Source organism: Callithrix jacchus, chromosome 1 (assembly GCF_049354715.1).
Source record: "Callithrix jacchus isolate 240 chromosome 1, calJac240_pri, whole genome shotgun sequence".
NCBI classification, from domain to species: domain Eukaryota; kingdom Metazoa; phylum Chordata; class Mammalia; order Primates; family Cebidae; genus Callithrix; species Callithrix jacchus.
Genome location: NC_133502.1, coordinates 54,787,603 through 54,801,301, shown reverse-complemented (window position 1 = coordinate 54,801,301; position 13,699 = coordinate 54,787,603). Strand labels below are relative to the sequence as shown.

General features: G+C 37.6%; 1 long non-coding RNA gene across 5 annotated transcripts in view; it reads left to right on the top strand.

The window, feature by feature from the left end:
• LOC144579016 (uncharacterized) overlaps window positions 1-13,699 on the top strand; it is a 357,175-nt gene that overhangs the window by 212,248 nt on the left and 131,228 nt on the right. For 4 of the 5 annotated variants that reach the window (XR_013525780.1, XR_013525781.1, XR_013525779.1 and 1 more), the window contains one exon: window positions 2,193-2,256. The exons of the other annotated variant lie outside the window; for it this stretch is intronic. This is a non-coding gene — a long non-coding RNA (uncharacterized LOC144579016). The remainder of the gene's footprint in view (window positions 1-2,192; window positions 2,257-13,699) is intronic. 5 annotated transcript variants of the gene reach the window in all.

Sequence of the window (13,699 nt, the reverse complement as noted above, 5' to 3'; positions counted from 1 at the left end):
ATACCTTTTGAACTTGTATTTCTTAGCCTGCTTTATCAATACTGTTCATTTTAATTCTGAATTATCTCATATATTAGTCAGCTATTGCAGCAAAAAATGAATATAAAAAATAACTTTAAAATAGCTTACAGGCTGTTACAAGTTTGCAACAATAGACATTTATTTTTGTGGCTCATGAGTCTGAGTTGCCTGGGCTCCTGTGGGGCTTGACTGTAGATTGTTGGTTGGGCTCAGTTTTGCTTTACATGTGTCATTCTGGAATGAGCGACTATTAGGGACATGCTTTTCTCATCATGATGGCAGACATGATAGGAGCCAAGCCAAGTTATGTAAGCATGTCTAAAGCCTCTGCTCTTACAGTCATTAATGTTTGATTAGCTAAAGCAAATCACATAGCCAAGTCATGTTGGCTTACTCTAATGGGAGCTTGAGCAAAGTCACATGGCAAAGAGAGTGTTAAGTATTAATCATTAGCAAAGAGGGAGTGAAAAATTAGAAACAATAATCCTCTACCACTGTTTGGGTAGAAGATGATGGACGCAGTATCTCCCTAAAGAGCTGTCGGCTAAACTTGATCATAGTGTTTTCACTGAACTGATCTGAGCTGGTATTTCCTGGGGTGAACTGAGAAAGAACTTAATGTTTTTTCCCCCAGAAATAAGAAATACCTTGCAGTTATCAAAAAGCCTGTTTCGAAAGCATAGTGGGTAAATATGTATGAACAGTATGTGCATGTGTGCATGCAACACACTTGTGTGTACACATACACAAAGTTTAGCATGGGCCGTTTTAGATGCTAATATTCTGATTTTAAAAGTATAAAAACAGCCTGGTTCTTCATCCAGAGACATTCCAGGGAAATACCTTAGCAAAATACAAACAAGAGAGATGCTCTGTTACTTCCAAATGTTTCTACTTTTAGCTTAGCTTAACTTCTTTCAGATTATCTTAATTTTTCTCGTGCCCAATTGTGATTCTGGGAGATATGACAAAAGATAACAGCTTGTCCTAGAGTGACTGTCAACCAGTAGCAGACTCAGTCAACCTCCTCCAAGTTGCTCTTGGTTGGAGAAGTATTTATGTCACATGTTTAGACCAACCAATAAATACCCTGTGATTATTTTGAGTGTCACTATTTTATTTTTCTACAAGCTATAAGAATGACCAACTGAACTCTTGAAGCTGTGGTCAGGGATTATAGATGGCTTGTTATTTCACGATTAAAGTACCAGTCTCTGCAATCCTTTATCTTGCCTAGATCCTGAGATTGAATGCTGAACCCCATAATTATTACAAACAAATGATTTTTTTTTAAAAATTAAAACATTTTATAGACGTTCACTGTCCAAAGCCACCACAAGGCAAGACCTATTCCTTTTGACACATTTAGTATTCAGCCATAATAGATAGTCCTTTGTTTGGCTGGTCTGAGTGAAGTGGTGTTTATAACTTATTGGTCATAACCAGTTACAGATTTTCTTGTTCCTTCTGCACTCCCACTGCTTCACTTGACCATCCTTAAATTTTTTTTAAAGTAAATTGAAAAAAATAGTCCTTATTTAAAGATAATAGATCTCTTCCTGTTTATGTGACAGGTGTTTGGGATTATTTTAGATTTTTATATTCTCCTAATGGGAATCTCAAAGCTGCATGGTCTGGAGAGGAGGAAGTAGATGAAATTCCTAGATTTGGATCTACTCCCTTGACTTCCAGACCTAAAGGAGCCTTATTAGCTGCAGTGATGAGCAGGAGCTGGGGTAGGATCTGGAAGCTCTGTTAAAGTGGTGGGTATTTGTGAATTTCCAAGCTCCGAATTTAATGAAGCTCTAGAGTAGTACTTTAGAATTGTTTGTGTCACTGAGTCACCAGCATGCCAAAACCATTCTTAGGACAATTGCCCAACAGACCCTGGCTGCTGGAGACTTGCTTATTGCAAAATGAACAAGCAAACAAAAAACAAACCCCCAAACTGCAGAGAATCCAGGGTTGCAATGGAGCAGGTACTGGATATTGTCAATGCTTTGTGTCTCCGGGCCTCGACTCTGAGTTTGTTTTCCTGAATTTTAGGGCACTTAATCCCTTTACTATCTATCTTTTATGCATAGGTTCTTCTAGAGAACTGAATTATTTTGAATCTAAGATTTGAATTCTAAAATGAACTTGAACTAACTGAACTCTTTCCCCAAGCCCAGGCTTGACCCCAAGTATTTTTTATTTAACTGGAAAATACTTCATGGCGTTCTGAAGCTCCAGAGGGTAAGTCTTTATTATTTCTCTCCTATTTATTTGTAAGATGAGTCTGAAGCAGTTTGGGAATAATCAGACCAGTCCGTAGAAACTGCAGGAATGTTTCAGCCTAATATAAAATGTTTTCTCTAACCATCAGGATAGCCTAACAATTAGGTGGTTGAAAGCAATTAGCTGCTTATTACAGTGTTCTATAAATGTACTGTTAAACTATTTTCCATGCTGAACTGAACTATGTTATTCACTGAGTTTGAATCTTAAATTAATTTTAATTGATATTTTTTCAGAGAGGGGAGAAACAATATATTTCAAAACACAGCACAAACCACCAGAGCAGCATGTTCTTATTTGATGACAAGGCTCCCACTGACCCAGGCTGCTAGGTCACTGAGGGTCTGGTTGGTATCTCTCCTCAGGACAGTCTGCTGAGGATTATAGGCTTCTTAGCCTCTTAGCCTCTTAGTGACTGCAGTGACTCTGACCTTCATTCCAAAAGGATTGTTACAGGCTTGTGCAGTGGAAGGCACTGGGCTAGCAGGTCAGACATGAGATATAGTTCTGACTCTGCCATTTACCAGGCCATGAACAAGACACTTTATAAAATCTGAGGTTGGTTTCCTTAAGGTCACTTCTTGGTCTGACTACCTGTGATCGATATGAAAAGGGTTTAAGATGACTTAAGTATAGCAAAAATCATTTTTAGTCTCTATGTTTTTTTTCATATCTCTGCTTTATTTGTTTTCTGACAAAGATGACATTTAGAAGAACAAAGAATATTAAGACAGAAGACCTAGACTTTTTCTTGGATACAACAATTTCTTTAAATGGTTGCCCTGACTCTAATCTTCCCCGTCCAGTCTGTTTTCCTCCTATATTTAGAAAGATCCTTAAAAAATGTAAATTTTCTATCCTTAGTTATCTGTTTAGCTAAACACATAATTTTTTTTACTGTCTTTAAAATGAAGTCCAAATTCCTCATCATAATTTACAAAACTACTTAAAAATCTTATTCTGTTACTGCTTTCTGTTCAGTCCTTCCTTTTGCAGTCTTTGCTAAAACATACTGAATTTATATCACCTCCTTAAACAAGTCATATTGTTTCTCAACTCTGGGGCCACCTTTATAGCTCTGCCTTGTCCTTGGGTATTCTAACCCCATCCCTTCATCTGTATAAATCCCACTCTTTATTTAGATTTTGGCTTCAAGTTACTATTTTAAAAAGGCTTGCTTGGCTCCTAGAAATACATCACCATGTATTTCTTCTACCATAACATGTCACTTTCCTTCCTGGTATATTTCCTGGCATATTGTAAGCTCTGTGAGATGGGGGCCTGTAGGTGCCTCTAACATGTAGCACAATACCTGGCACACTGAATGAAAAAAATGTTGTGTGGAGTTTATATCGCAGTTCTGAAATTTATTAATTACATGAAAGTTATTAGTCAATTTTTTTACCCTTTAAAAATTTGATTCTCAAGAGAGACTAACCAAATAGATGCAATAAAAAATGATAAAGGGGAAATCACCAGATTCCACAGAAATTCAAACCATCATCAGAGAATATTGCAAACAACTCTATGCACATAAACTAGTAAACCTGGAAGAAATGGATAAATTCCTGGACACTTGTGTCCTTCCAAGCCTAAACCAGGAGGAAGCCAAAACTATGAATAGACCAATAACAAGGTCTGAAGTTGAGGCAGCAATTAAGAGCCTACCACACAAAAAAAGCCCAGGTCCAGATGGGTTTACAGCCAAATTCTACCAGACACACAAAGAGGAACTGTTACCATACCTCCTGAAACTATTCCAAATAATTCAAAAACAGGGAATCCTTGCCAAATCATTTTATGAGACCAACATCATTCTGATACCAAAACGCGGCAGAGACCCAACAAGAAAAGAAAACTTCTGGCCAATATTCATGATGAACATAGATGCAAAAATCTTTATTAAAATACTGGAAAGCTGATTGCAACAGCATATCAAAAAGCTTGTCCACCATGATCAAGTAGGATTCATCCCAAGGATGCAAGGCTGGTTCAACATTTGCAAGTCTATAAACGTAATTCACCACATAAACAGAACCAAAAACAAAAACCACATGACTATCTCAATTGATGCAGAGAAGGCATTTGACAAAATTCAACACTTTATGCTAAAAACTCTCAATAAATTCAGTATTGATGAAACGTAGCTTAAAATAATAAAAGCTATTTATGACAAACCACCAACCAATATCATACTGAATGGGCAAAAACTGGAAGCAATCCCTTTGAAATCTGGCACTAGACAAGGATGCCCTTTCTCACACTCCTATTCAATATAGTACTGGAAGTTCTAGCCAGAGCAATCAGGCAAGCAAAAGAAATAAAGGGGATTTAAATAGGAAAGGAAGAAGCCAAATTGTCCCTATTTGCAGACGACATGATAGTATATCTAGAAGACCCCATCGTCTCAGCCCAAAATCTCCTGGAAGTGATAAGAAACTTCAGCAAAGTCTCAGGATATAAAATCAATGTGCAAAAATCACAAGCATTCCTATACACCAATAACAGACTTAAAGAGAGCCGAATCAAGAATGAACTGCCATTCACAATTGCTACAAAAAGAATAAAATACCTAGGAATACAACTAACAAGGAACGTAAAGGACCTCTTCAAGGAGAACTACCAACCACTGCTCAATGAAATAATAGAGGACACAAACAGATGGAGAAACATTCCATGTTCATGGTTAGGAAGAATCAATATCGTGAAAATGGCCATACTGCCCAAAATAATTTACAGACTCAATGCTATCCCCATCAAGCTACCAATGACCTTCTTCACAGAACTGGAAAAAGCCACCTTAAACTTCATATGGAACCAAAAGAGAGCCCACACAGCCAAGTCAATTCTAAGCAAAAAGAACACAGCAGGAGGCATCACACTACCGGACTTCAAACTATACTACAAGGCTACAGTAATCAAAACAGCATAGTACTGGTACCAAAACAGAGATATACACCAATGGAACAGAACAGAGGCATCGGAGGCAACACAACATATCTACAACAGAGAAATGCCAGATGTGGGTGAAGGAGAGGAAGGCAGCAAATCACACTGCCATGTGTGTACCTATGCAACTATCTTGCATGTTCTGCACATGTACCCCTTAACCTGACCGAAACAAGCAATGGGGAAAGAATTCCCATTTAATAAATGGTGTTGGGATAACTGGCTAGTCATGTGCAGAAAGCAGAAACTGGACCCCTTCCTGACACCTTACACTAAAATTAACTCCAGATAGATTAAAGACTTAAACATAAGACCTGGCACCATAAAAACCCTAGAAGAAAATCTAGGCAAAACCATTCAGGACATAGGAGTAGGCAAGGACTTCATGACCAAAACACCAAAAGCATTGGCAACAAAAGCCAAAATAGACAAATGGGACCTAATCAAACTCCACAGCTTCTGCATGGCAAAATAAACAGTCATTAGAGTGAATCGGCAACCAACAGAATGGGAAAAAATTTTTTGCAGATTACCCATCTGACAAAGGGCTGATATCCGGAATTTACAAAGAACTAAAACAGATTTACAAGAAAAAAACAAGCCCATTCAAAAGTGGGCAAAGGATATGAACAGACACTTTACAAAAGAAGACATACATAAGGCCAATAATCATATGAAAAAATGCTCATCATCACTGGTCATTAGAAAAATGCAAATCAAAACTACATTCAGATACCATCTCACGCCAGTTAGAATGGTGATCATTAAAAAATCTGGAGACAACAGATTCTGGAGAGGATGTGGAGAAATAGGAACACTTTTACACTGTTGGTGGAAGTGTAAATTAGTTCAACCATTGTGGAAGACAGTGTGGCGAATCCTCAAGGACCTAGAAATAGAAATTCCATTTGACCCAGCAATCCCATTACTGGGTATATATCCAAAGGACTGTAAGTCGTTCTACTATAAGGACACATGCACACGAATGTTCATTGCAGCACTGTTTACAATAGCAAAGACCTGGAACCAACCCAAATGCCCATCGATGATAGACTGGACTGGGAAAATGTGGCACATATACACCATGGAATATTATGCAGCAATCAAAAACGATGAGTTCGTGTCCTTTGTAGGGACATGGATGGATCTGGAGAACGTCATTCTCAGCAAACTGACACAAGAACAGAAAATGAAATACCGCATGTTCTCACTCATAGACAGGTGATGAACAATGAGAACACATGGACACAGGGAGGGGAGCACTACACACTGGGGTCTGTTGGGGGGAATAGTGGAGGGACAGTGGGGGGTGGGGGAGCTGGGGAGGGATAGCATGGGGAGAAATGCCAGATGTGGGTGAAGGAGAGGAAGGCAGCAAATCACACTGCCATGTGTGTACCTATGCAACTATCTTGCATGTTCTGCACATGTACCCCAAAACCTAAAATGCAATAAAAAATAAAATATCATTCTCCTTATCTCTACAAATAAATCTTGAACTAAATTATCTTTAAGTTTTATTTCTAAATTTCTTTAATAGTAATATATTATTGTAATATTTGTATATTCAATATGCCCTAAACTTAGGTGTGGGAAAGTATACTGTTTAACATTAATTTCTATCTTGAGTACCCATTCTACTTGATGCAGAACAGTACTATTATATTTCACTTGCCATAGGTATTTTTCTAAGCACATTATATATGTCAGCTCACTTAATTCACACAATAACATAAGGAAATCACTTATTTTACCCAATTTATGTATGAGGAAACTTAGGCACAGACACTAATGTGACTCATCCAATGACATAAATTCTAGGCAAAGCTAAAATTTGGACCCAGTTGATCTGGTTCCAGAGTGGCTAATGTTAACATTATTTGACAGCAAAGGCACCATAGTTAAGAAAACTTCATTTAGTCAATTTCAGGTAAACTTCAGTGGAATAATCTCAACAATCATTTAAGTTTAAACTCAAACTGGGGAAGAAGAGTATGGAAATTCATCATATAAGGGAGGAAAGAGTATCTCATAGATCCTGATCTAAGTCCTGTGGTGGGATGGAGTTCATTGTGTGTGGTCCTTTTCCATTATGGCATTTTATATAAAATATTCCTCATCTGATCTCTGGAATGAGGGTCCAAACCACATTATGTAGTGCAGTCTGTGAGACACCCTGTGGACAGGAGAGCTCTGTCTCAGAGCTCACTTAAACTCCTCTTTGGAATGTCCCGGTGGACTTTGAGATGCTCTCCCATTTCACTCTGGTCCTACAGAAATCTCAGGGTTGGTTCTAGCTCTCCACTGCTTAGACCAACCAGCTATGCTACTATTTCTACTCTGCTTATGCTCATTATGAGGGCTTGAGGAGCTTCCACAGGAAATATGTAGTCTCCCTGGGATTGACCTAGGAAGCAATGTACAGGCTATCTTCAGAATTTCAGCATTAAAGAAAGTTCAGTTGTTCTACCTCATGTATGACTTCATTCAAGATGATAAATTTTCCAGACACCAGCCTCTCTGATTGAACTCTCTTCCTTTCTAATTTCTCTTCCACCTTTCCTGGATGGAACCTTTAGTTCGATTGAAAGGGCCATGAGAACTGATTTGGCCTAATCACAAATTTTCCTCTGTATTTTCATCTACCACTTGTGTTGTGGCTTTTGAACTTGAAATTAAGACCATAGTATTTTGAAAATCAAGATCACATCTCTCCACCTGCTTGGGATAATGCCAGCTTTTGGTTTATTACATTTTAATTGAGATTCAGAATTTAAAAAATAAATTTCTAAGCCAAGAAATATGTTACCCTTGTCTTTTCAAAGTCAAACTCAGTATCTAGTGAAGATGCTTATTTTCCATATCTTCCAGAAGTAACTGTCAGTCAAAAAGCATTTGTGAGTACTTGCTGTGGGATAATGGCAGAAGTGAAGATTCTATAGTCTCTTAACGGTGCTTCTTAGATGTCAGAGCCTAGACTAATACTATAAAATCATACTGTGTAGGAGCATATTGCAAGTCCTATGCAATATTTAAAGTAAGAACAAAAATACACTTTAAGCAAAAAGTAGGCAGATTAGACAAAGCAGAACTGTTCATGTATAGAGAGGCCTAAGTGTGAGAAGAATGAAGTATCTGATCTCTAAAATGGGACTCCAATCTATGCAAGATGGAATTGTGAATTGTGAAGACAAATGAGAAAATCAGTTTCAAATTAATATGCAAGATAGCAAGTACATCAATCAGAGGCCCTGGTAACTTAGTGCTAGAGAGAAAACAAACAAACAAAAACAAACATAAAAACAAAAGAAAACACACACATTGGGGATAAGCAATGCAAATGAAAAATAAAGCCATGCGTATTTGCCTAATGTGCTGATCTAAAAACAATAATAGAAGCTGAAGGTTATATAAAGGCAGTCAGGCTTCAGAATATATCAGCAACCTGAAAAAAATGTATGTGCATGCATGTGTGCATATACATGTAGCATGTGTATATGTGTTTGTGTGTGTTTTGAAGGCCAAACAGTTTTTCAAGCCAGAAAGAGTGCCAAAGAGTAATAACTTTATTTTTGAAACATTAAGGCCAAGTGATTTGCATTCATCCATTGTGAAATGAAAATAGAATTTGTCAACTATTCATGAATAGGACATAAATCTTTATGCCACCTTCATGGCTGTGATATATAATGTCATGTCAAGTAATAACATCTGGTGGTGGGCTGTTGTAAATAGAAAACTAGACAAAGCAGAAGAGAGATGCTATGGGCTTCTAGGCCTAAAACTTGGGAAATGGAATATGGGCTATGAGCTTTAGTTTACCAGTTAATGTATTATAAAATATAATTCACAGTAATGATTTTCAATCTGGAATAGAATTAAGAATATTAGATTGTTTCTTTTTTTAATTGTAATTTAGGTTCTGGGGTACAGGTGCAGATCATGCAGGATTGTTGCATAGGTACATACATGGCCAGGTGGTTTGCTGCCTTCATACCCCCATCACCTATATCTGGTATTTCTCCCCTCATTACTCCTCCCCACCCCCTCCACTCCCACTGTCCCTCACCTACCCACCCCACCACTGACTGTAGTTTGTGATGCTCCTCTCCCTGTGTCCATGTGTTCTAATTGTCCTGCCTATGAGTGATAACATATGGTGTTTGGTTTTCTGTTCTTGTGTCAGTTTGCTGAGAATGATGGTTTCCAGATTCATCCATGCCCCTACAAATGACATGAACTCATTGTTATTTATGGCTGTTTAGTATTTCATGTGTATATGTGCCACATTTTCTTTATCCAGTCTAAAGATGATGGACATTTGGGTTGGTTCCAGGTCTTTGCTATTGTAAACAGTGCCACAATGAACATACATGTGCATGTGTCTTTTTATTTATTTAATTGCATTTTAGGTTTTGGGGTACATGTGAAGGACATGCAAGATTGTTGCATAGATACACATATGGCAGTGTTATTTGCTGCCTTCCTCCCCATCACCTATATCTGGCATTTCCCCCCATGCTTTTTCTCCCCAACTTCCCACCCCCGCTTTCCCTCCCCTATTTCCCCACTGACAGACCCCAGTGTGTGATGCTCCCCTACCTGTGTCTATGTGTTCTCGTTGTTCAACATCCACCTGTGAGTGAGAACATGCGGTGTTTGATTTTCTGTTCTTGTATCAGTTTGCTGAGAATGATGGTTTCCAGGTTCATCCAAGTCCCTACAAGGGAACTCATCATTTTTGATGCTGCATAATATTCCATGGTGTATATGTGCCACATTTTCCCTGTCCAGTCTATCATCAATGGGCATTTGGGTTGGTTGCAGGTCTTTGCCATTATAAACAGTGCCACACTGAACATATGTGTGCATGCGTCTTTATAATAGAATAATTTACAATTCTCTGGGTATATACCCAGTAATGGGATTGCTGGGTCAAATGCTATTTCTATTTCTAGGTCCTTGAGGAATCGCCACACTGTCTTCCACAATGGTTGAACTAATTTACACTCCTACCAACAGTGTAAAAGTGTTCCCATTTCTCCACATTCTCTGCAGCATCTGTTGTTTCCAGATTTTTTAATGATCACCATTCCAACTGATGTGAGATGGTATCTCAGTGTGGTTTTGATTTGCATTTCTCTAATGACCAGTGATGATGAACTTTTTTTTATATATGTTTGTTAACCTCATCGATGTCTTCTTTTGTAAAGTGTCTGTTTATATCCTTCACCCACTTTTGAATAGGTTTGTTTTTTTTCTTGTAAATGTGTTTTAGTTCTTTGTAGATTCTGGATATTAGCCCTTTGTCGATGGGTAGATTGCAAAAATTTTTTCCCATTTTATTGGTTGCCAGTTCACTCTAATGATTGTTTCCTTTGCTGTACAGAAGCTCTGGAGTTTAATTATATCCCATTTGTCTATTTTGGCTTTTGTTGCCATTGCTTTTGGTGTCTTAGCCATGAAGTCCTTGCCTATGACTATGTCCTGAATGGTTTTGCCTAGGTTTTCTTCTAGGGTTTTTGTGGTGTTAGGTCTTATGTTTAAATCTTTAATCCATTTGAAGTTAATTTTAGTGTAAGGTGTCAGGAAGGGGTCCAGTTTCTGCTTTCTGCACATGGCTAGTGAGTTTTCCCAACACCATTTATTAAAGAGGGAATCCTTTCCTTATTGCTTGTTTTTGTCAAGTTTGTCAAAGATCAGATGATTGTAGATACGTGGTGTTGCTTCTGAGGCATCTGTTCTGTTCTATTGGTCTATGTCTCTGTTTTGTTACCAGTATCATACTGTTTTGATTACAGTGGCCTTGTGGTATAGTTTGAAGTCAGGCAGCGTGATGCCTCTGGCTTTGTTCTTTTTGCATAAAATTGTTTTGTCTATGTGGACTCTCTTTTGGTTTCATATGAAGTTTGAAATGTTTTTTTCCAGTTCTGTGAAGAAGGTCATTGGTAGCTTGATGGGGATAGTGTTCAATCTATAAATTACTTTGGGCAATATGGCCATTTTCATGATTTTGATTCTTCCCAACCATGAGCGTGGGATGTTTTTCCATCTGTTTGTGTCCTCCCTTATTTCTTCGAGCAGCGGTTCATAGTTCTCCTTGAAGAGGTCCTTTACATCCTTTATTAGTTGTATTCCTAGGTATTTTATTCTCTTTGTAGCAATTATGAATGGTAGTTCACTTTTGATTTTGCTCTCTGTTTGTCTGTTATTGGTGTGTAGAAATGCTTGTGATTTCTGCACATTGATTTTGTATCCTGAGACTGCTGAAGTTGCTTATCAGTTTCAGGAGATTTTGGGCTGAGATGATGGGGTCTTCTAAATATACAATTATGTCATCTGTGAATAGAGACAATTTGACTTCCTCTCTTCCTATTTGAATACCCTTTATTTCTTTCTCTTGCCTGATTTTCCTGGCTAGAACTTTCAATACTGTATTGAATAGGAGTGGTGAGAGAGGGCATCCTTGTCTTGTGCCAGATTTCAAAGGGACTGCTTTTAGTTTTTGCCCATTCAGTGTGATATTGGCTGTGGGTTTGTCATAAATAGCTTTTATTATTTTGTGATATATACCATTGATACCTAGTTTATTGAGGGTTTTTAGCATAAAGGCTGTTGAATTTTGTCAAAGGCCTCCTCTGCATCTATTGAGATAATCATGTGGTTTTTATCTTTGGTTCTGTTTATGTAATGGATTACATTTATAGACTTCCTTATGTTGAACCAGCTCTGCATCCCTAGGATGAAGTCTACTTGATCATGATGAATAAGCTTTCTGATTTGCTGTTGCATTCTGTTTGCCAGTATTTTATTGTAGATTTTTGTGTCAATGTTTATCATGGATATTGGCCTGAAGTTTTCTCTTTTAGCTGCATTTCTGCCCAGTTTTGGTATTAGGATGATGTTGGTCTCATAAAATGAGTTGGGGGGGATTCTGTCTTTTTGTATGGTTTGGAATAGTTTCAGAAGGAATCATAACAGCTCCTCTTTGTAAGTCTGGTAGAATTTGGCTGTACACCTGTCTGGACCTGGGCTTTTTTAGTTAATAGGGTATTAATTGCTACCTCAACTTCAGCCCTTGTTATTGGTCTATTCAGAGATTAAACTACTTCCTGGTTTAGTCTTGAGAGAATGCAAGTGTGCAGGAATTTATTCATTTCTTCCAGATTTTGTGGTTTTTGTGCGTAGAGTTCTTTTTAGAAATCTCTGATGGTAGTTTGTATTTCTGTGGAATCAGTGGTGAGGTGCCCTTTATCATTCTTTATTGCATCTATTTGATAATTCGCTCTTTTTTATTAGTCTGGCTAGTGGCCTATCCATTTTGTTGATCTTTTCAAAAAACCAGCTCATGAATTTATTGATTCTTTGAAGGGTTTTTTTTGTGTCTCTATCTCCTTCACTTCTGCTCTGATCTTAGTTATTTCTTCTCTTCTGCTAACTTTTGAGTTTTTTTTATCTTGCTCCTGTAACTCTTTCAATTTTGATGATAGGGTGTCAATTTTCAACCTTTTCTTGCTCCGCATGTTGGCATTTATTGCTATGAATTTCCCTCTAGACACTGCTTTAAATGTGTCCCAGAAATTTTGGTATATTGTGTCTTCATTCTCATTGGTTTTGAAGAACATCTTTATTTCTGCCTTCATTTCATTATTTACCAGTCTACATTCAGGAACCAGTTGTCAGTTTCCATGAAGTTGTGTGGTTTTGAGTTAGTTTCTTAATCCTGAGTTCTAATTTGGTTGCACTGTGATCTGAGAGACTGATATGATTTCTGTTCTTTTGCATTTGCTGAGGAGTGATTTACTTCCAATTATGTGGTTGATTTTAAAATAAGTGCAATGTGGTGCTGAGAAGAATGTATATTCTGTGGATTTGGGGTTAAGAGTTCTGTAAATGTCTATTAAGTTTGCTTGATGCAGATCTGCATTCAAGTCCTGGATTTCCTTGTTGATTTTCTGTCTTGTTGATCTACCTAATATTGACATTGGAGTGTTAAAGTCTCCCACTATTATTTTGCAGAAGTCTAAGTTTCTTTGTAGGTCATTAAGGACTTGCCTTATGTAACTGGGTACTCCTGTATTGGGTGTGTATATATTTAGGATTGTTAGCTCTTCTTGTTGTATTGATTCTTTTACCATATGTAATGCCCTTCTTTGTCTCTTTTGATTTTTGTTGGTTTAATGTCTGTTTTATCAGAGACTAGGATTGCCACCCTTGCTTTTTTTTTGCTCTCCATTTGCTTGGTAAATTTTCTTCCATCCCTTTATTTTGAGTCTATGTGTGTCTTTGCACATGAGATGGGTTTCCTGAATACAGCACACCAATGGTTCTTGTCTTTTTATTTAATTTGCCAGTCTGTGTCTTTTGATTGGGGCATTTAGTCCATTTATATAATGTTAATATTGCTATGTGTGAATTTGATCCTGCCATTTTATTACTGATTGGTTGTTTT